The sequence below is a fragment of the Staurois parvus genome, unplaced genomic scaffold (assembly GCF_062004578.1).
Source record: "Staurois parvus isolate SC_StPar_1 unplaced genomic scaffold, SC_StPar_1.0 ptg000672l, whole genome shotgun sequence".
Taxonomy (NCBI): Eukaryota; Metazoa; Chordata; class Amphibia; order Anura; family Ranidae; genus Staurois; species Staurois parvus.
Window position 1 is genome coordinate 3221353 of NW_028318468.1, and position 24201 is coordinate 3245553.

Here is a 24201-nt window from a genome sequence, read left to right on the forward strand (position 1 = left end):
CTCCAGCTTCCTCAGCTTACAATAGAGGGTTAATATCCATGTGCTGTACATGAAGATGCCATAACTCCAGCCATACGTTTTTGTCAGAGATGTGCACCAAAGATGGTTGAAGCAAGGAGACAGGATAGAGCCTGCATGGTACCCCCTAGATATAGCAAGAATTTAATCCCTGGAGTTTTTATATTTCAAGGTTGAGCTTTAAGAAAACTTGTACTGAATAAGTATGGAGGATGTTGTCCTACTTAAAATACTAGCTGCCTGACAATCAAGTATGTAAATTAGGAGTGTTAATTAGGCTAGTGCCTAGACTAATACCTAGGTATTAGTTGACAATATTCTTCACCCACCTTCCTTTGTCCTTGCATCTATATCTTTGTTTGTCTTTTTAGGGCAGGGGTGTCAAATGCAAATTCATTGCAGACCACATTAGCATTATGGTTACCCTCAAAGGCCCGGTTGTATCTGTAAGACTAGATGTCCAGAGCACCCCATCCCTACTTACATCAGATATCAAGAGCCCCTCCACCCTCAGAAGTTAAGAGTCCCCCACTCCCCCTTATATCACAGTTCACCCCCCTTACCTTGTGATGTTGCCAGGAAGAAGCTGGGGGCAGAGCTAGGAAGCAGAAAGTGCAGGGCCTGGAGACGAGGAGGTGCTGCAGAAGCACAAGGATGGGCAGGATCTGTAGGAGGCGTTCTGTGCTCCTCACTGCTGGCAATTGCTGAGATGGGGGGAACGGAGACGAACCTCCCTGCAGCTGCACAGAGAAGGGCAGGATCTGGCAGAGGAGTTCTGTCCTCCTCTCTGCTGCTGACTGCTGAGACAAGGAGGGGACAGCGATGAAGGGGGTGTGCCATCTGCAAGATAGGTGTGAGGGCCACATGAAATGGCCTGGTGGACCCGATTTAGCCTGCAGGCCTTGTGTTTGACACATGTTAGGGATATGCAAAGCAATGGACCTGGAATCTGCAAGACCTAGAGTAGATCACTAGAATTTCTGGCAGATGATTACATAACATTACAAACCATTACCTGAGGAACCTTGTTTCAAATTATGAGACACTGCCAGGGGGGAAAGCTGAAAATGACTACTGAGATTGGAGGCAGGTAATGGGCGTTACATTTCATTAGTCCATTTCAAGTTGTCCATGAACCCTACCTTGGTTTTTAAGCTTATGCCATTCAAAAATGTTTCATATCATCAGATCTGTTTTAAAGAGCAACTTTTAAACAATATAAAGCAAACGTATACGGTTAAGAAAAGTATTTAGCTATCCTGGATAGTAGGCACCCTAACATGTTAAGGAACGTTAAAAAACATTGTGGCTTAAATTAGTACAATGGGAAGAGAAAGGGGGAGGGGATAAGAGAAGTGAGGGTAAGCTCACCCCGTGAAACCGCAGAATATTTATTCCATTCCATAAGTGATATCATTAGGCCCAGACACTTTCAGGAGATGGTCATTGAGAAGGGAGGTTGATTTATCCTATGCAAATGCTGATCTTTTTAAAGATGGTATTGACTTAAACTTCTGGGAACTATAGCATGGACATCATAATAGTATGCTGCCTTCAGTTCAAAGTTTAAAAAAAATACCTTATTCAATGTACAGTTATTTTTTCATTACAAATAATGAAAATGCCAGTAGCTGGATTTGTGTTTGATAAGTCATTTGTAAAGTGTTTTGACCAATGATACAATAGCAATCATTAAAACCAGCTATACACAAAACAGGACTTTTGATTATACTGTGTGATATGAGGGATGTTTAGCTCTTGTGGTAGATGCACTTGTAAAGTGAGTTCACGTCTGACAGTGGCAGCCCACTTTTATTAAATGAAAAACAAAAGAGAAGTCCATCACAAATGGATTACCTACACAGGGGTTCTGCTCCAACAAAACACAAAAGTTGAAAATACCAAGCCACCTGACTCTTAGGCTCACTTCAGCCTCAGTTGCAGTACCTCGCTACACAGGCCTGACTCCTGGCCTGTGAATAGGGTTCTCTTGGCACCATGGGCTGTCCCACTTCTGAGGAACACAGGACTTCCTTTAGTCCTCTCTGTGGACTTGCTAGTCGCCTCATCTTTCTTGGTTTCTCCGGACCCGCATAGCTGTCCTGACTTTCCTAGTCCAGTCACCCCAACATAGGGTCACGTCTCCTGAGCGGGTCACCTCTCCTGGCTGGAGCACCCTGCTATCTTTACACATAGACACTCTCTCCAAATGGTAGCACCAGCAAGGCTCCCACTTTCCATTCATTACACATCTGCATTAGAGGCTGGTCATTAGCTCTGAGGAAAGGGATTCGTCCCCGTAATGCCATTTGACCGCACTGACAGTGAGGACACCTTGCCTGCCGTTGTGGCCATCGTCATTTTTCTATGCTTTTTAGATACATGCTTTGTTTGTGAGTATGTTTTTATTATTTTTTACTCTTTACAATAAACCTTGGATAATGCACTAGGTGTGTGCGCCACCTGTTTTCTCTTTATCAAATGGTAGCAACTGTACTGAGCGCTTCTCAGATCTGGCTTATAATGAGTGCACTTACAGAGGCTGTAAGCATCTAGCAAAGCTCAGACAAAGGACTGAAGGCCATGTCTCACTCAACACTCTTTGTAACGTTCAAGCTCAAGGCCCCCTGGAACTACAAAATCCAGAGAAAACTTAAGACACAGTTTTTTGTGCTCACGAAATACATGCTGGAGCTTCTCAAAATGGGAGTCCTGCTTCATCTTTGTACCTATTTACTAAACTCTCACCATGGCAGGGCCTTGCACTGTCACAACTGTATTATGTCACAATCACCTTGCTAACCTCAAAAACCCTTACAAGCTATACGATTCCTTGTTACATCTGCAATATGACTAATAAAAGGCCATGGCCTCCATTTAATCAGCCTAAAATTTTCAAACAGCAAGACTTTGAGCGTAATATTTATGTTTTTTGTTTTTTTTACCTGAACAATATGAAAATATTTTTTAGCCTAAAATAAGATAGCAGAAAAAAATAACTCAGTTCAGTATTCTGCTGTTTCAGCTAAAGACCAATCACACTTACAATAGTTCAGTTTTAAGCAAGCTAAATTGTGTGTTAGCTTTTTAGAATTTTTCAGAACTCCAGTCACAAGACTTTCCTATCTAAATTGCCAGATTTACCAACTTTCTAGAGCAATTTCAGTGTCGAATAGTGTTGCTGTTGCATTGCCCTGTTGCATTTACCACAATTCAGAATTAACTAATAACTTTTATGTTTAATTACAAAGGTATGACACCTTATTGTGGCCTTGTGCAGGTGAACAAAACCTGCTGATATAAGATAGCTTATATAGATTTAGGAAATTAGCTGGTGATTCAGTTCACTAGGTCCCACCAACAACTAAAAGGTCTGTGTTGTGGGATGCTGATCTAATGCAGTATTCAGTACATTAGTTTCATAAAGCTTTTTTAGACCAACATATTTGTAATACAGCCATGTTTATATGCCCATACATTTCAGGTTATTGCCTCCTGGATATTGCTTATTACTGTACTTTTCTATGTACATCCCTTCTAACACTTTTTATATATGGAAACTTGAAAAAAAAGTATTGAAAAAGAAAAGCTTTTTTAATATTCGAGAAATTTGGTTCTAATGTTCTTTGTGTCAGTCTTAAACTAAATGTAATGACAGTATATAATAATAGATACCATGCTTGAAACCATTGTGGGCTTGACCATGAATGACCAGTAAATATACTGCAACAATTATTGTAGTTCTTTTCTTGTAAATAAAAAAAAAAAAAAAAAAAACCAAGCCAACAAACATCTAAGCCCAAGTAACACACTGCCTTCAAAAGACTTAATGGTTTTTGTATGAGTTAAAAGCACAGAACATCAGCTAAAGAATATAGATGGAATATTTTAACTTGTAGTAACAGATAAGTATCAGATGCTTGTTGACTCATGAGTTACATAACAATGATTTTCATCAGGTCATTTCTGGAAGAATTCATTTAAGCTGAATGATTGCTACCTGCTTAAATACACTTAGATAGATAGGTTCAAACAAGGCAGAAATGTTTGAAAGCCAACTTAAGTCAAGCATTGCTAGGTTGAACCTTCAATTGTGCACCCTCCAAGATATAAATCAGTCATTTCCAAATACATGGAAGAATGACTTTGCCCTTATTCTTTCTCTAGCAGTTCATTTTCCTCCATATGCTGCTCCACTTGCTGTTTGCTCCGTATGTTTTGCTTTATAAATGAACATTTACAGTAAAATGATAAATGCACAGAAAAAATAACTTTAAAAAGGAACTTTAATTTTAAATGGCTGACTCTAGATTTTTACATAATATTTATTTTATATGGGTGACTGAAGATTTTACAATATAGTTTTTGCACATTCTATCTCACTGCAGTAGCTATACCAAGAAAAGCTTCCCTTAGCTTAGTGAATGTCACTCTTTCAAACAATATCCAATCATGTCCAAGGTGAATGAAAAAACAGGATCTGTGAAAGGAATGGAGAATCCTGTGATGTATCATAGTCATATAGTTGGTAAAGTTGAATAAAGATATCATTTCATTCCATTCACACCTGAGTGTGTGTGTTTATGTCACTACCATTTTCCATATTCCTGCACATTATGCTTACTAAGAAACACATCTGCACTCCCAGCTGACACCAACTGTTGACAGAAGTTCCACATCCTTACCACCATAACAGTGAGGAACCCTTTGTACAGTTTAAGATTGAACCACCTCTTGTACAGTTTCATTGTGTGGTTGCGTGTCTTCTTTAGAGAGACCTTAGGGAAAATAGGTTCCTCCCTATACTAGAGTCACCATTCAAATATTTGCATATTACGATCAATTTCTCTCATAGGCGCCTCTTCTTCATGTCCAAAAATGTTTAATGTTTGTGGTTGTTCCTCATAACTGAGGTCCTCCAGCTGCCTTATCAGCTTTGTTGCCCTTCTCTGGACTTTTTCCAGGTCAAGCATTAGACTCTTCACTATTCACAGATTCTGTTACAGGCAATAAAGGAACTTTGCCTAATAGAGTAGGGGGCCGGTCCCCATCAGGAATGTTCTCTGTTGAACTCAGCACAAGGACTTGAAGCTATTAAGTCCTTGTGTGCCAGAAGTTCACAGACAGAATGAGAACAGGGCACACTGCAGTGAAGATTTGAACAGGATCTAGCTGCCTGCATGACAAGGGACATGCTTCAATACAGGTAAGTTAGGTCAATAAAGCTGTAGGGCTAAAAATAGTTTTGAACTAAACGTTAGTATTAAAGCCCTTCTAAAAAAAAAAAAAAGTTTTGTCTAGGGGTAAGGAGAAAGCTTACAGTCACCCAATCCTTTGTTCCATCAGAAAACGGCGCTCTCTCACAGTCCAGCAGTGGACTGTTCGTGATCTATGGAGCCTGCTCTGGGCTTGATGATGTCAGGAACCATCCACAACTCAAGATCACTGGAGCGTGGGGTTGCTGGGGACCGGGGCTGGGAGGATTAAGTAAATCTCCTTTCTCTTCTCCCCTAGACAAAAACAAGTAGTTAACTCGTGCAGTGCAGGCACAGCCCCACTACATGGGAAAACTTTTTTTTTGCAGATGAGCTTTAATAATAAAAAGTCAAAATCTGTATTGTTCTGACTGCTCTAAATTGATGAGAGATGAACTCTACAAAATTTGAGTGATTCTTTATAAATACTTTTTAGATAGAAATGTACATTTAACCCTTTTACTGCCAGGTGACAGCAGGGGGTTTTGTACACAATCATGTCCGCTCTTTTCCCCTTCTTTCTGTGACCCGGCCCCCAACCCCCACGTAAATGCACACGTCGGGGTGCCTACGTGTGAAAAAGTTGATTGCGATACACATGTTACATATCGCCATGCATGCTGGAGTGAAAGTAATAATTATAGCACAAGACCTCCTCTGTAATGCTAAACAAATGACCTATAGGGTCTTTTGAAGCGTTGCCTATAGAAAATATAGGGTAATGAAGTTTGTCACCATTTCACACACAAATATGAGGTTTGGCATGTGTATCTATTTACTCTATGCAACCTCGTCTTTTATATTTTACTAAATATTTGGGTAATTTTTTGTGTTTGTTTGCCCTAAAATTCACTTTAATGTGTAATTTACTGAAATTTTGCATTTCCTAGACCTTCGCGGTAATATCATGTGACATAAAAAATTGGAACTTTCACTATTTTATTCTCTAGGGTGTCTGCTTTTCAGAAAATATATTTGGGTTTTGTGTAATTCTCAGGCCTAAAATTATTTTTTTAAAGGTGTGCAAAAAATGCAAAAACTGGTCTGGCAGCAAAAGGGCTAAAAGCAGTGGTGTATTTAGGTTTCGTGCTGCCCTAGGCAACACAAAAATTGGCTCTCCTCCCCACGGAGAGAGACCCTGACACAGACCAACACCCCCCTCCCCCACGAAGAGAGCCTGACATTGACCAACAACACCCCAGCCCCACCCTCACCTGAGAGAGCCTTCCACTACCACCACCCCCCATACACTGGCAACCCAACCCCCCACCCCGGCTAGAGATAAGACACCCACCTTCACAGCGCCGGATATTCCTGGGAGCGAGAGTCAGGCTCTGCATACACCATCAAGCAGTCCCCAGCCTCTCTCAGATCCCACCTGGTCTCCGTGCTGCATGTGTCTCTTGTTCCTTTCCTTCGTTCGGGGGATGGCACTGCCCCCCTGAAAAATGCTGCTGCCCTCCTGAAAAATTCCTCCCTAGGAAAATGACTTGTTTGCCTTGTGGTAAATACACCCCTGGCTAAAAGAGGTCAGCTCTAAATAATGCTACAAATGCATTTTAATGTAAAATAAAGAACAAAAAAAAGATAAAAACAGTTTCTGTGTGTAGTTAGTGATCATATATACAGTGCTCAGCATAAATGAGTACACCCCAACAGATTTGTGAGAAAACCTTTACTTTCTTTGCAGAATCAACATTATCTATGGGACACTGTAATACAAAACACTCCCACAAATGCGGGCCATTGATTGCAAACAAGATTTGTTAATTTGCACACACAAAAAAGTATTTTTCCTAACAAATTAATTCACGACTGTTGCAGAAATTAATACACCCCAATGAAAGTCTTAAGAGCAAAGCTAAATTTCAGCCAACAAAATCCTAATTAACAAGAATTCAACTACAGGTGAGTCTAATTATTTATTAATCAGGTGTCCAGCAGACAGTTGGTTATAAAAGGGTGTTACTTAACAAAGAAAACCCCTTCCCATTTCATGCTGTCAGCAATGGCACCACATGGAAGAGAAATGTCACAAGACCTAAGAAAGAAAAAAGATCTTTGCACAAGCAAGGTGAAGGCTACAAGAAGATCAGCAAATCTTTACTTATCAGTCAGAATACAGTAGCAAAAGTGATACAAGTATTTAACAAAGACAGAACTGCAACCATCACACAGAGACATCCAGGCTGTCCATGGAAGTTAACACCTCGACAGGAGCATCTTCTGATGAGAAGGGTTGAAGAAAATCGCCATGCAAGTTCAATGCCGTTAGCTAAAGAAGTAGAAAGCCAAACTGGGGCGATTGTTTCCTGTGACACAATATGGTGTACGCTGCAGAGGAATGGCATGCATGGGTGTCGTTCATGAAGGAAGCCTCTCTTATAGCCCATGCACAAAAAAGCCTGTCTAGAATTTGCCAGAGTCTACGCTGAAAAAGAAGACTACTGGGACTCTGTACTCTGGAGTGATGAGACCAAGGTAAATGTTTTTTGAACTGATGGCTTCAGAACTGTATGGGATTGCAAAAGTGCGGAGTACAAATAAAAATGCATGGTGCCTACAGTGAAACATGGTGGTGGCAGTGTCCTTCTGTGGGGCTGCCTGAGTGCTGCCGGTGTTGGGGAGCTGCATTTCATTGATGGTATCATGAATTCACTGATGTACAGCTCTATATTGAAAGAGAATATGCCACCATCACTCTGTGCCTTTGGTCATTGTGTACTTTTCCAACATGACAATGATCCAAAACACACATATAAGGCCACTGTTGCATTTCTGAAGAAGAACGGGGTGAAAGTGAATCAGTGGACAAGTATGTCTCCTGATCTGAACCCAATTGAACGCCTATGGGGAATTCTGAAGAGACAAGTTGAGCATCACTCTCCATCCAGCATCCAGGCTCTAAAAGAGGACGTTCTTGAAGAATAGAAAGATAGATGTTGCAATATGTTGCCAACTTGTTCATTCCATGCCTAGATGACTTGGTGCTGTCCTTACAAATCATGGAGGTCATACAAAATACTAGATGTAGTAGTTTTTATTGTGAGGTGTGTTCATTTTTGCATTAACTAACTTGAGTAAAACTAAAGATTTTGTAATCTAAGTTATATTATTAACCTTACTTTCATGAAATGAGCTAAGCAAATGATCTATAAAACTCAGTTTTGTTAAAATTTTGGAAATTGTTCTTGTGTTCATTGAGATATCGATTAAAATAATACTTTTCAAAAGGGGTGTACTCATTTATGCTGAGCACTGCATGTGTGCAAAAAAAAAAAGTGGTTAAACTAAGCATCATTGTAGGTCCATTAGCCATTTCAGATACTTTTGCACTGCCATATACAGTATATACAGTATACCTTTAAGAGGAAACTGCTGAGCTAGATAACTTGAATAGTGAAATATTGATAAATAAAGTAATACTTTATCTTCTGAAGACCAAAAATAGAACAATCCGTGGTAAGGCGTTCAAGTTCACAGAGTTCTCAGTAAACTGCTCCTTTGTGGTTTGTATAACTATTGGCCTACTTGAGTACGCAGTGCAGTAAAACGCACTGCAAGTCCATATAAATTCCTTTGAGGGCTCAAGCCAATAATGTGTTGTAAAATGAGTACATATTGTAGGACAAAACATGATACCGATGCTCCTTCTGGTATCAAGAGTGACCGTCAGAAAGCTATGAAACTGTAAAAAGATATAATACTTTATGCTTTTAGTAGAGAAACATCATTTAGTTTATTTACCGGATGCGTGTTTGTATGAGTTTGTGTGCCCAAGTTTCCTCATTATAAGAACAGACTTCTAAACTGTGATTAATAGCTTGTCTGTTGTCATCGTGGAGTCGTTGTTTTTCATTGCAGAGATGATTATGCTGAAAGATGGGTTAGTTTAGTGTTAGGACCTTTTTAGGAAGTATGAAAAATATATCAGCCACACTCCAATCTTAGCTCCTCTTGCCATGTTTATTAGTTATTAAAGTGACTGCATACAACGTGTCCACCTGAGAACCAACCTTCCTTGACACATTTCATCACTCCTGGCTTGTTCACAAAGATATGGGAAGGACTTTTTTAGGGTTTTGGTTTGTATTCAGTTGTTAAAAAATAGGTTAAGCTTATTTGATAAATGTTACCAGGGACAGACTGACAACTCATGGGGCCCCCAGGCAATAGGGAATCATGGGGCCCCTGTGTCCTTGCCCAAACTCAAAAAAGCCTATGAAAAAGGTACCAGGGGCATCTTATGGGGCCCCCTACTGACCCTGGGCCCTCGGGCAGTGCCTGAGTTTCCAAATGGTCAGTCCGCCCCTGAGTGTTAGATATGAGAAGGGTTAGTTGGTAAGGGCTCCCTTAGTCCTCTTGCTTATGAAAACAATACTTGCACACCAAAGCACAGAGAAAAAGTTTATGACTTTTAACCTCTTTTGGACCTTGGGTGTGGGGGATAAAACCTAAAAAAACTTCAAAAGAGTTGTTAGGGCATATCTTCTATGCTCTCCTACTACTCTTCTCCAGCCACCAATGCTGGCAAATCTGGTGTGTATTACGGGAGATGCTGTAGCTGCTTCTGTGTAAAATGAAGCCTCTGAACAGCAGTCAGAGGCATCACTGAGAAACACACTTAATAACTTACATTACATTGTGTTTACTCTGTCTCATTCATGTATTTATCAAAAGGATGATTAAACCCAAAAGCAAACATTTATTATATTGCAGTTTACCATTACCTTAGATGTGGTGGCTGCATTAGTCTTTTTTTTAGGCTTTATTTATTTATTTTTATCTGATAATCTGGCTAGTAAGTCTGTTGTTTTTCACCAGAATTAGCTCTCTTACAGATGTTGGATTAAGAGTATTGAGACAATTTACGACTGGCAGGAGTGCTTACAATGATCAGCTTTTACTTGTCTAAAGCCTTTTATCTCAAAAGAAAAAAACTGTTGCTGTAATTACTTATAAAGTGTGTTCTGTTGTTTGGCTTCAATTTGTTAGTGTATCTAAATCTGCTGGTACATCTCACCCCCCCCCCCAACCCCCAGACTAACAATGCTGATGTCCAAGGTGCCCCTGTGCTCCTTCATCCAGAGTGGAAGCACTCTAAAACAGTAAGGGTGTTACTGACCAGATCACAAGGTGAAAAGAAAGGCTAGAAAAAGAAAACTAATACAGCCACCACATTTAATGATTGGTAAGCTACAATATTTTTAAAATTACATTTTTTTTTACATATTTAAATTACATTTTTGGTCTTGGGTTTAATACCACTCGTAAGGGCTCTTAAGAGAAGTTCTTCTTCCCACACAGCACATAGCTGAGATCAGTATCCCTCCACACAGTGTGTAGCTGGCTACTGCAGCTGCCAATCCAATCAGGGAATTTCACAGATCAGAACTGCAACTGCAGCTAACTACACATTGTGTTGAGCGATGCTGCGGGGAATCTGATCTCAGCTATGCGTTATGTGTGGGGAGGAGATCTGTTGAGTGCCTTGTGTGCAATGTAGGCAGTCCCGGGACAAGGTCATCTAGCACTCAAGGTAAAGGTGACAAACTGCACCCCCCCACTTCCCCCAAAAAACAGCACTCATCAACATGCTCACCCACTAAGCATAAATTCCTTCTGCAAGCCCAAATTCTACCCAAACCAAAATGCAAAAATCCCCCATCATTGCTCCCAAATCCCACCTTTAAGCCCAAATCCCCCAATCCCTAACAAATCTTCCATGCCCCAAAAATTACCCCTCCTAGCACACATCCTCTTTCCTTCCAAATCCCCCTCCTAGTACAAATCCTCTCTCAGTACAAATCCTTATTCCTAGTGTAAATCCTCTCCCCAAACCACCCCTCCTAGTACAAATTTCCCCCACCTCCTAGCACAAACTGACTCCCCCAAATCCCCACTCCTAGCGTAAATCCTCTCCTCAAATATCCCCTCCTAGTACAAAGTGTCCCTCCTAAATCCCCCCTTCCAGCACAAATCCTCCTCCTAGTACAAATCCCCCCCCAATTCCCCCTTCCTAGTACAAATCCCCCCTACTAGTACAAATTCCCCCCATCCCCCCTTCTAGTACATATCCCCCCCAATATTCCTACTCCTAGCACAACTGCCTACAAATTACCCCTCTCAGCAAAGATCCCTGCATGCCTAAATCACCCTAGTAGCACTCCCAATTCCACCCACCTAGCACTAATCCTTGCCCCTAGCAGAATTCCCCCTCCTAACACAAATCACCCCCCCCCCCAATTCCCATCTCTTAGCATAATTCCCCTCCAATTCCCCCTTCCTAGCACCCCTCCCCCCAATTCCACCCTCCTAGCACAATTCCCCTCCAATTCCCCCCTCCTAGCACAAATCCAGCCCCCCAATACCCCCCTCCTAGCACAATTTCCCTCCAATGTCATACAAGATACATTGGGAATGCAGAGCAGCTTGAATCCATTTACTGGCGACTGACTAACTTCCTTTGCTGGAATTCAATTCCAAGCATCAGGTACTCTTTCCATTGAATAATACTTTGCAAGATTAGTTTTGAACTTGGACTCCTGCTAGTTTGAGGTCATGCCCCCATGTTCAAGATCTTGGCTTTATACTGAAACACTACAATGTGTGACACTGCTTTTCCAAAATGCAATAATTATGATGGTGGACTATAGCAAAATAAACCCTTCTAAACGGTACAAGAGTACATCAAACCTGGACAAACATAGAAAGAGGATTTGTGATCAGAAATAGAGTATCCTCCCTCCATAAAAGGGACAGTTAGAAGCTACAGTATGTGTAACAATGTTTGTGACTGTATAGCTGTCAGGTATTGTTATTCCTCCAGTGCTCAGCGCAGCAGGAGCTCTCCATGTGCTATATATCATCAATCCAATTACCTGTGGCATGTTCTCTCCTTTTAACACCTGTCACTTGAGAACAGGCTTTGGACTTATTAAGAAGCTTTTGATGTCAGAGCAGTAGGTTTGGATTTTTATTTGATGCTGGCTGACAATGGATCTATTTTGTTACATTTATTAACTAGACTCAGAGGTTTCAAACAAAACAGGTAGAAATCATGCCATTTCCCCTCAGTCACTTTACTTGTTGCCATAGAAACGGTGTCATGATGAATTAATTATACAGACGATTTCTCAAAAATATTCAGTGGAAACAGCTTAGCATTACACAACTTTCCTCCAATTAAATACTTATTAATGTTATGGTCTACGTATTGGAAGGTTTTAACAGATTTTTTATGTTTCATGTAATTACATTTTAAACTGTTCCTTTGTTCAGTGATGACATGGAGTACACAGGGGTACTCCACTAATCAACTGAGGTGAAAGATTTCTTTCTATGACATAGGCAGAGGTTGTAATGATCTCCAATAGTTTTCATTACCTAGTATGCCCATTTTGCAAATTAAATTCCTCTAAGCTCCTCTGATATAGGTGAAAAATTATTAATCAAAAGTTACATTACATTCAGAGTTGTTTGGGGAAGCAAGATACTTAAGGGAATGACAAACCTTCTAAAAGAAATGTATAGTAGTTTTGTATATAATAACAAAAAATGGTGAAGCGCTATGCAAATGCAACAAATCAGTGTATATACACACAAATATAGGTGAATAAATATACATTAATAAGCAATAATTAAAACGTGAGACTCCAATCTTTTAAATAATATAGAGTGACATGTGCTTAAATTAACAACACACTGTGCAAAAACAAGTGCCTGGTCTGCCAATAAAAATATAAACACACCAGGTTAAATTAAATATATACCCAAAATAGATATATATACATGAATAATATTAACGTGAGCCTCCAATCCTTGAAATAATACAATAATAAGTAAAAACAGCAACACACTGTGTAAAAAATGCCTGGTCTGCCAAACAATATGTATACACACCAGGTAGAGTGAAATAGATACCAAAAATTAGATATCCATTATTAATATATCAAGTGATAGGTGCAACAACACAAATAGAAAAAATAAATAAAGGACAATTGAATAAAATCATTCAGTGTAAACATCGATAGTGACCAGTCCAACAAAAAGTGCTTCAATCTTCAGTGTACACTATAAGTGCTCTCAGTGACACTCTTTGTGACTTATCCCACAGTGGCTAAAGTGCCTCCTCACCTCCTAACATCGACCCTTAAGGGCCACGACACCTTGGGTAATCCTCAAACCAGACGGCTTCCCACACTGTAGCTCCACCGACTCCACTGACTCCAATCGGGCTCCGATTATAACTCAGCGCATCAAATATCCCTTTCACACAATATGCTCAGGCATGCATGACAGGGGTAAAGAGAAAGACCTCCATAGTGTAATACCGCTTTATTAATGAAAAAACGCCAAATAAATGGACACTCACATTAAAATCCTAGTAGTACAGCAGTTTCCCATGTGCTATGGGTGTACTAGGGGACTTGGGTGTACCAAGATGGCGTCAAAACCGGAAGTGCATCACCACTGAAAACGAAAGTGTGTCACCACACATGCTCTCTATGCGTTACACCACGATAGGACACATAGTTTTTATTTATTATATCAGGAGTAAAAAAAACAAAATGCTGTACATACTATTTTTGTTTTTGCCAGGAAAAGACATTTTGTGGTCTCCTTTTCACATGCTTACCTGTCTATTGTTATAAGCTTTCCTGAGAGAAACTCAGTGTTTACAGGGCTCAGCAGCTCAAGCTGACATTTACAGTACACCTACATATGAATGAGAAGTAACTCAACCCCCTCTCTCCCCATCCCTCCTGCTCTGTACAAGAAAACAATCAGAGATAGGGAAGCAAACAGATTTAGCTTTTATCTATGTTTGGGAAAACCCACAGTACTTTAGGTGTCCTTTGTCATGAATGTACCCTTTATTAAAGCAAACTTTAACTAAAAATGTGAATATCTGAAATATTATATGCTACACCCAGAAATGTTTATTGTGTCTAAGTAGTACTCTGAAAACTTGTACCCTTTGTTATGAATTCCTCCTGAAATGTAGCAGTGCACTTCCTGGTATGTTAGTGTGCCTAGGTACTCCTGTGCCTACAAGCCTCATAGCTGTATATCTGTTGTGTGAAATCTAAGGTTACATTCACACCTGTGAATGTGATTGACACAGATTACATGTGAGAACCCCAGCAGGCGTTCCTAGCAGTTAGCTGGGGAAGACAGCCCCATTGAAAACAACAGGGGGGCTGCCAGCTCTCACAGCTAATCAGGGCCGCTCACATGTAATTGCTCATGCAGCAGTCACCTGCAATTGAAAGGTCCTGTCTATGTCCAGGGTTGATCACTTGCAGGTGATTGCTGCATAAGCGATCACATGCAATTGGTCATGATAAACGGTGGAAGCCAACAACCTTGCAATGCTTTCAATAGGGCTCTTTACCGCTACTAATCGCTGTGAATCCCTACTAGGGTTTTTGCATGTTATCGGTGTCCGGCGCATGTGCAGGTGTCTCATGAGATTTTGTTACATCAGTACTGTGTTGCTTGCAGCAGTATATGCATCTCCCTGCTTCTGTTTAATTTAATCTGCACATCTGTTGATGGGTTAAAATAACTAGAAGCTTAAAGAGAAGAAGCTTTATAGTTAATTTTTCAGCAGGTGGTGTGTTAAATCTTCACTTTCCAAAAGAGCTTCAGGAGCTGCTGTTTTCTGACACTTCTGGGAGTGTCAAATAAAGTTTCTCCCACTGGTTCCGACATCTATGTTACTAAAGAACAAGAAAGAAATGGAAAGCATATGCAATAATACACGTTTGACAATAGCTGCCTGTTTGTGTGACTTCTCCATTTAGCTACAGTCCACTCTTAAAAAAAAAGGTGACACTGCTTAACTACTCGGTCATATTTTTCATTATTCATCACCTCCTGCTCAGTATTTGTGAAATTCAATTGCTTCCTCAATAAATGAATGTGTAGCCAGTCAGTGGGAGCATTAACCGCTCTCATATTTAGCTAAGCCTATGGTCTCGAAGCTGCAGGTCCCTATAGCAGTTTAATGTGATACTAAGGTAAATGTTAGGCTCTTATGATTAAGTAAGTATTACAGCTTAATAATTTAACAGACTATTGATGGAATGGTCCATGCATGGCATTCACTATGAGGCTCCAGGGAATAAGTCTTGTGTGAGATAACTGGCTCAAAATTACCCTTACATATTGCGGTTTTACTTATAGTAAGGAGAAATAAGGAACTCAGAGTTCAGGGCACATTTTCATTTTTATTTAAAGGTCTTTTGCACATGAAGTATAACTTTTAACGTCATGGACTACATATAATTTCTTTTAGGATTAAAATGTTTGCTCCCCACTTACTAACTTACAGTGATTCTGAAAGCCACTTTGATCTGCGAATGATTAAAAGCCACAGGGGTTAATTTATTAATGGCAAATAGGCTGTTCATTTTGCAAGGGAAGTTTCACTTTGCAAGGGAATTAGCGCCATATCATAGTGATTGAGGTGAAGCTCTGCTGACTTCCAAGCTAAATTAAGTCAAACCGACAGTGTTTTAGTGCTAAATTTAAATAGTCTCTTCCCTGTATTATATATATTTGTGTATGACAGTCTCATTCTACCTTTCGGTCTCCTCTTTTTTAACCAAGAAGTGGGTGTTTCTACCAATAACTCTGACCAAGAAGCAGATAGCAATAAGAAAAGGTATTTGAGAAAAAGTGTTGTCCAATTGATAATCTCAATTACATTTTATAAATGTTCCACATTGTAGTATTGCAAAGTCTTGTCCCCTTCAAGCCAAACCCACATTTTATCCAGTGTTGCAGCTGGTGCAAAAACCTACACTACCAATATAAATACTGTATAAAAGCGCGTACCTCCAATCACTATGAACCACACAACATACACTATAATGCCAAAAGTATTGGGACACCCCTCCAAATCATTGGATTCAGGTGTTCCAATCACCTCCATGGCCACAGGTGTATAAAATCAAGCACCTAGGCATGCAGACTGCTTCTACAAACATTTGTGAAAGAATGGGTCACTCCCTCCCAGGAGCTCAGTGAATTCAAGCGTGGTACTGTCATAGGTTGCCACCTGTGCAATAAGTCCATCTGTGACATTTCCTTGCTACTAAATATTCCATGGTCAGCTGTTATTGGTATTATAACAAAGTGGAAGCAACTGGGAACAACAGCAACTCATCCACAAAGTGGTAGGTCACGTAAAATGACAGAGCGGGGTCAGTTCATTTTGAAGCGCAGTGCGCAGAAGTCTCCAACTGTCTGCAGAGGCCATATCTAAAGACCTCCAAACCTCATGTGACCTTCAGATTAGCACAACAGTGTGTAGAGAGGTTCATGGAATGGGTTTCCATGGCCGAGCAGCTGCATCAAAGCCTTAAATCACTAAGTGCAATGCAAAGTGTCATATGCAGTGGTGTTAAGCACGTGTGTTGGGTTTGGTGGTTGCCAGGAGAACGGTACTTGCCTGACTGCATTGTGCCAAGTGTAAAGCTTGATGGAGAGGGACTTATGGTGTGGGGTTGTTTTTCAGGGGTTGGGCTTGGGCCCTTAGTTCCAGTGAAGGGAACTCTTAAGGCATCAGCATACCAAGACATTTTGGACAATTTCATGCTCCCAGTTTTGTGGGAACAGTTTAGGGATGGCCCCTTCCTGTTCCAACATGACTGCGCACCAGTGCACAAAGCAAGGTCCATAAAGACATGGATAAGTTTGGGGTGAAAGAACTTGACTGGCCTTACCTCAACCCAATAGAACATCTTTGGGATGAACTAAAGCGAAGACTGCAAGTCAGGCCTTCTCTTCTGACATAAGTGCTTGACCTCACAAATGTGCTTCTGGAAGAATTATCAAACATTCCCATAGACACACTCCTAAACCTTGTGGACAGCCTTCCCAGAAGAGTTGAAGCTGTTATAGCTGCAAAGGGTGGGCCAACTCAATATTGAACCCTACAGACTAAGACTGCTATTCCATTAAAGTTCATGTGCGTTTAAAAGCAGGTGTCCCAATACTTTTGGCAATAAAGTGTACATCTTACCTTTCATTTTTAATGCTAATACAATCCAAATTATGTATTTTTCTCTATTTTTAACAAAGAAAAAAAACTCACCTTATTAAAAGATATCAGTAAGTTTCACCATGATTTCACTATGATGACTGAAAATGTAAAAAAAAAAAATATTGTAAAAAATATATAATTCACCCCACCCACCACTGTATAAAAGTGAAATAAAAACTTAAAGTCCAATATCTATATCATCCAGCACTGGGCCCTTCTCCTGTAAGGCCTGGTTCAAACTATCATGGGTGTGGGAATCGTAGCGATTCCTGCACCTGCAACCATCCACAGTCGAAACATGCAGGGCTGCCATTCATTCTTAATGGCACCCCTACACATCTCAAACCGCAGGTTTGTGTGTGCGGGAACCGCAGGAAAATTGTATGGTGTAATAGCACCATGTGATTTCCCTTCAACCACACCTTGTAATAGATGCATGCTTGTGAACCTAGGCTTAAAACTAAATCCTCCCATCTTTTTTTAGCCAAAGAAGCTTCCATCTTAGTTTGACTTCAACTGCCAAGTTGCTGCACATGTGGTCAGTTATGACCCAGCCATTTGATAGTTTGACAGTTTGGTTGAGAGCACAAGCAAATGTGACAGTTACTGGGAACACATGTTGGAAAATGTAACTGTTTTTTGAAACTGTTAAATTGATGGGTTTAGTTCTTCTTTTAGGCAAACCTCATTTAAGAATAAGTACAGGAGGAGTTACAGCATCTATGTCTATTTTTATGTGTGCCTGTCAGATCCTGAAGCAAATTCTCAATAAGCTGTTATTCCCCAATATATAGGAGGGCCTGGAACTGGACAATGAAGACAAAAAGGGACCTATTATTTTTTAACATAATTAACAAGGGTTGTGAGAATTGTTAGCATTAGACATTCCCTTTTAAACACTGACCTGATAATGATAGGATGTATAAGTTGTAGCAGTCTGTTTGAGGTCCTTTCACTATGATATTAAAAACCTGCTTGCCTGGTTTACTAAGGAGACAACTTTCTGTGGGTGAAACACCATTTTTTTGTAAAAACAAAAAAATATTTTCATAGAAAAAAATGTTAAAACTAAAGTAAAAAAGAAACAAATCTCTACTGTACATTATTACAGTCTTCGGTATATATTAAATTCCAATCTTAAATCACAGCATCATGTTATCTTTGGCTTATGCTATATATGGTTGTTCTTGCAAAATCCTCAGCACATCCTCACCTTTCCTTTGCTCCCCGCTGCTCTGTTCAGCTGTCAAGAACTGTTATCCATGTCATCACTTCCTTGCGCTCAGTTACATTATAGGCTCTGATGATTGTGGTGGTAATACTTACCATCTTCAGAGATGTTCACTTAGCAATGTACATTTTGTTATTCATTTTGCAGGTGTTATATAAATATAAAAATAATATCTTTGTGGCCTGTCATGGCCTGTACTTGGGTTGATGGTATGCTCTTAATTTGGTACCATTAATTTAGCTTTTAACAAGGTAGTTAGTGAGACCTCTGAGAACCACAAGCCTGAAAGCAGTACAGCTGGCAGCAAACAACCCATAGCAAATACTTTAAAATTTTAATAGCCTCTATAAACAGCTGTTACAAAAGAGATTGATCTGACTGTATTCATTTTTCAAGTCTCATTTTATAAGGCCGATCCATGAATAGGAATCTGAGAATTCAGAATTATGGATCTGAAACAGTCACTAAGCATCAGCAACAAAATATGAGGAAAAATAAATCCAGATGTAGCAATAACCACAATATTTAGGTACCATACTGCTGGAAACATTATTGAGCTTTTACATTTGTGAAAGCTATAATATAATTAGTTAACCATAAACAAAGAAAATATTGGGTTCATATTGCATGGCTCATGAATTATAATGGTTTTATAAATCCTAGGGGCTTTGGAGCATAGAAAGAATTAATGCTGGTATACATAAGTTAACATTACAGCTGCTTGTGGTACATTACTTTTTTCATAACTACAGCCACCCCTTGTAATAAATGGGTAATTGTTGCGAAAATATGACCCTCTAGGACAAAGCTCACAAGTACATACCTAAGTCCTGAACTAATTTCCAGATAAGCTCTGCAGATGTGAAAATATTCTATGAATTGCTAGAGGCATTTTACCCTAACCTATAGTCACACAACCAGCTCAATCAGATTCAAGTATAACTAAACCGAAGAACTAAGTATAATATGTTACAATTTATAAATCTTTAGATATAGTGGTGGTATTATTTTTTTCAGGCTTTTTCCACGTGTTGATCCTGCCAGTAAAACACTTGTGCTGGGTGACAACGCTCTCTCACTATACTGTAACTAAAGAGGAGCCACACTGTCATCTTAGGGAGGAGTAAAGAAACTCCCCCTCTCCATAAGATGGATAGAGAGGGGAACAATGTAACTGATAACAGGGCAGCACAGAAAGACAGCACACAAAGTTTTGTGCTCAAGTCATGAGCTGGATCTCTGGCAGGATCAACAGATTTAATCAGGGGTTCTCAGTGTTATTTAAAATAAAAATTAACAGAAATATTAGTTCGTTGTTAGGCCTCTTTTCACACAAGGAGTCTGATCAGGTCCGCCTGTCATTTTATCAGGCAGACCTGATTGGATCCTCCATTCACCACTATGGATCGGTGGGTGTAAATGGACTTGTGACCCTTTTACACCTGCCTACCTCCAATCCTATCCAGCCTGCTAAAATGCTAAAAAAAAAAGAAAAAAGAAGAGGATATGTCCCCCTCCGTCTTGGCAGATCGGAGGGCAGTCGGGTGTAAACGGCTCCCATAGAGCAGAGCAGGCTCTGCATAAACTGAGCAGACACATAAACCAGATATATATGCAACAAATTAATAAAAGAATGTGATTAAACAGAACTGTGAACTTTCTGTATGCCTTATGATGTGTCCTTTTTTATACATTTTCAAAAGAACAAGAAGAGAGGTATACATATGAATGATTAATTTAAAAAGTGGCATAGAAAAGAGTTGCTGCCCTGGAACAAGCATTTTAAGTTTCACTGGCTTCAGGCTTGTTACAGGTTAGTAATCCATTAGGTAGTAAAATTAGGTTCTAGATGACAGCCGTTGAACCTGCACCTTTAAAATCTTAAAGCCTGTGGAAGCAGCAACCATATTTCTTTTTATGGGCTCACATTGTGAGAAATATTTAAATGTGAACAAGGGAAACCATTTATTAATAAAAGTCTTGGTTCTGTCTCACAGACTGAATGCCAATTCTTCCACTGTAGATATATCAGGGGAGCAACATTCTCCTTCCACAAAGAGGTTGTAACTACTTCAATGAATTATAAGTGATATTTTATAACAACCAACTTTTTACTGTGCCATGGTGGAGGGAATATAGAGCTGGGTCAATCATGTAAGAAGTTTTCTGAAATCACTTTTACTACTGTTTTCCAATACCTTTTAAAAATTTCTATTTTGTGATACTTTTTATTTTTTTTTTGTTATTAAACTGATTTTTAAAATAGAAGGCACTTTTTAAAAAGAATAGATATTTAAAGCAGAACGCCAGTAATTTTTACAAATTTACAATGGTCTATTTTGACCTGATGCAAGTATCTATATCTTATATCCGGAGGGTTGCAGGGATTCTGAAAATCACTGTAGCCTGCGCAATATGCGATCCTCCAGATGCTGCTCCACCAGCTTTCCCAATGCACACTATACGTCTTGTGTCGGAAGTCTTGTATTTTTATGAATAAATACAAGGCATACTCTGAATAGATTAGGTTTAGATCATAACTTCATCTGCCCCTTTTCTGCACCTGGTCCATTCTGAGAATGCCTTATATTCATTGAAAAAATACAAAGTCTTCTCTGAATAGTGGTGGTGCCAAGCAATTGGCCTCCTGTGTTCAATGTGCAGAGATGAAGCCAATGGAGTAGCACACAACTATCACTCTATGTAGTTCAGAATACTACAGTGATTTTCATCATCCTCAGCAGCCCTCCTGGTATCAGATATGGACACCAAGCCAAGCTGGACAAATGTAAATTTGCCAAAAATGTTGTTCAGCTTCAAAATCTTAGCATTTTCCTATTTTGTGTGTACTAATGTATTCAATCTAGTATGATTGTTACAAGCAAATCTATGCCTGCTCATGAACAGGTAAAGGAGATAATGGCGATAAAGTAAATAGCAAAAGTGTGCATAGGACAGTTGGTCTGGTTCAGAGGTAATAGATATGATGTTATGGGGAGCAGCTGCCATTTTACAAATGAAGGAAAATGTTAAAGCTGAAGTTAAGTAAAAATATTCTGTACAACTTTAATGACGTTACTTACCTGTAATAAGAGAATGTTCAGTGTTGTGCAGGCATCTGCATCCCTGTAGAAATCTTCTGTGCACGGATGCCGGTCCTCTTCCAGTCACTGAACTTCCAGCACTGCAATGGTTATAACTTCTGTTTTTTGGGCAGATCTGCAGTGAAGATGGTCTGATAGGGACCCACCGCCTCCCCCCTCCTCCTCCATTGGGAAAAATTATTTCACTGTTTACACAGCATGAAACACATTCTCCGAATAGGGGATAGAATCATGTGATTCATCCAAATCTCCCCCATTCATAGATCATGTTACATGCAGTGTGTCTCCATTGAAAGCTTTACCCTCACCTTTTGTTCTTGTGACAACCTTAGCATTTTTGATTTCCCATCACTTAGGCCCCATTCACAATGGCGGGTCTGATCCGGTCCACCTGTCAGTTTTTCAGGCGGTCCTGATCTGATGGTCCATTCACCGTTAAGGACAAGTGGGTATAAACAGACTTGTGTCCACCTCTGAGTCTGCTAATCTGACCCATTCTCCTCTGTTTATGTGGATCAGATGGGAGGGTAGTCAGGTGGCCCATAGAGCAGAACTTTCCATGTCTGTTCTGTGTAAACTGAGTGGACACAGTTGTGTCAACCGCCCACTCTGCTCTGATCAGTAGGGGATCTATGAGAGCATCCCCTGTTGATCGGGACGAAATCCACCCCGTTTGAAAGGGTCCTTACGGTCTCTGTGACAATGGTAACCAAAGAAAAAGGAGAGGGTAAAAATATTTATCAGGGAAACAGACAGCAACTTGGGTTTGATGAAGCTGTTCCACTGGCATAATTCTGCGCTATTTTATTTCTTTGCAAGCAGTTTCCCTGGCATCTGCTTCCCTGAGACCATTCAAACTTTTGTAAACATTACTGAACCCAGATGAGGGGGAGTGTGTTTTGCTCCTAAAAAACAAACAGTTGTGTTCAAAATAATAGCAGTCAGACATCACTAACCTGATCAATCACTGTTTTTGGTAGAAATGATATTTCTACAGGACAAATAATTTACTAGCAGGTGTAGTAGAGTAATAGAAATCCAACAGACCCAACAGTCATGACATGCATGCTGCTGATTCTGTGTAATTGAATCACTAATTGAAAGAGGCATGTTCAAAATAATAGCAGTGTGGAGTTCTATTAGTGAGGTCATTTATTCTTTGAAAAACAGGTGGCAATTATTGCCCTTATTTAAGGAAGGAAGGCAGCAAATGTTGTACATGCTGGTTACAGTGCATTTCTCTCTAAAATTCTGAGGAAAATGGGTCATTCCAGACATTGTTCAGAAGAACAGCGTACCTTGATTAAAAAGTTGATTGGAGAGGGGAAAACATATAAAGAAGTGCAGAAAATGATAGGCTGCTCTGCTAAAATGATCGCAAATGCTTTAAAATGGCAACCAAAACCTGAAAGACGTGGAAGAAAGTGAAAAACTACCATTCAAATGGATAGAAGAATAGCCAAAATGGCAAGGACTCAGCCAACAATCAGCTCCAGGAAGATCAAAGAAGGTCTAAAGTTACCTGTGAGTACGGTTACAATTAGAAGACACCTATGTGAAGCCAAGCTATCTGCAAGAAGCCCCCGCAAAGTCCCACTGTTGAAAAAAAGACATGTGCTGAAGAGGTTACAATTTGCCAAAGAACACATTGACTGGCCTAAAGAGAAATGGCGCAACATTTTGTGGACTGATGAAAGTAAGATTGTCCTTTTTGGGTCTAGTGGCCGGAGACAGTTTGTCAGACGACCCCCAAACACTGAATTCAAGCCACAGTACACTGTGAAGACAGTGAAGCATGGTTGCGCAAGCATCATGATATGGGGATGTTTCTCATACTACGGTGTTGGGCCTATTTATCACATATCAGGGATCATGGATCAGTTTGAATACATCAGAATACTTGAAGAGGTCATGCTGCCTTATGCTGAAGAGGAAATGCCCTTGAAATGGGTGTTCCAACAAGACAACGACCCCAAACACACCAGTAAACGTGCAACATCTTGGTTCCAGACCAACAAGATTGACGTTATGGAGTGGCCAACCCAATCCCCGGATCTTAATCCAATAGAAAACTTGTGGGGTGACATAAAAAATGAAGTTTCTGAGGCAAAACCAAGAAAAAGAACTGTGGAATGTAGTCCAATCATCCATCCTGGGCTGGAATACCTGTTCAGAGGTGCCAAAAGTTGGTTGACTCCATGCAACACAGATGTACAGCAGTTCTCAGAAACAGTGCTTATACAACTAAATATTCATTAAGCGATTCAAAGGAAAGCAAAATCTTCAAACATATTTCAGTTTATATAGTGAATGTTTGAGTTTGTAAAGAAGAATACAAACACTGCTATTTTTTTGAACAGTCTAATATTCACTTTTCTTCACTTTTTTTAGAGGAACAACACAAATTTGATATATTTTTCTTCATGTTTTGATTTGGAATAGAATGTGTAGTGTTCCCAATGCATTTGTGTGTATGGAAATAAAAGCTATTAGAAGGATTTTGAGCTTTATTCACTTTTTTCAACACACTGCTATTAT

The 24201-nt window shown here is 39.8% G+C and overlaps 1 protein-coding gene across 2 annotated transcripts in view; it reads left to right on the forward strand.

Annotated features, from left to right (window-relative positions):
* The window catches only part of SLC35F1 (solute carrier family 35 member F1), a 427587-nt gene that overhangs the window by 325637 nt on the left and 77749 nt on the right, over positions 1–24201 (forward strand). The window lies entirely within an intron of this gene.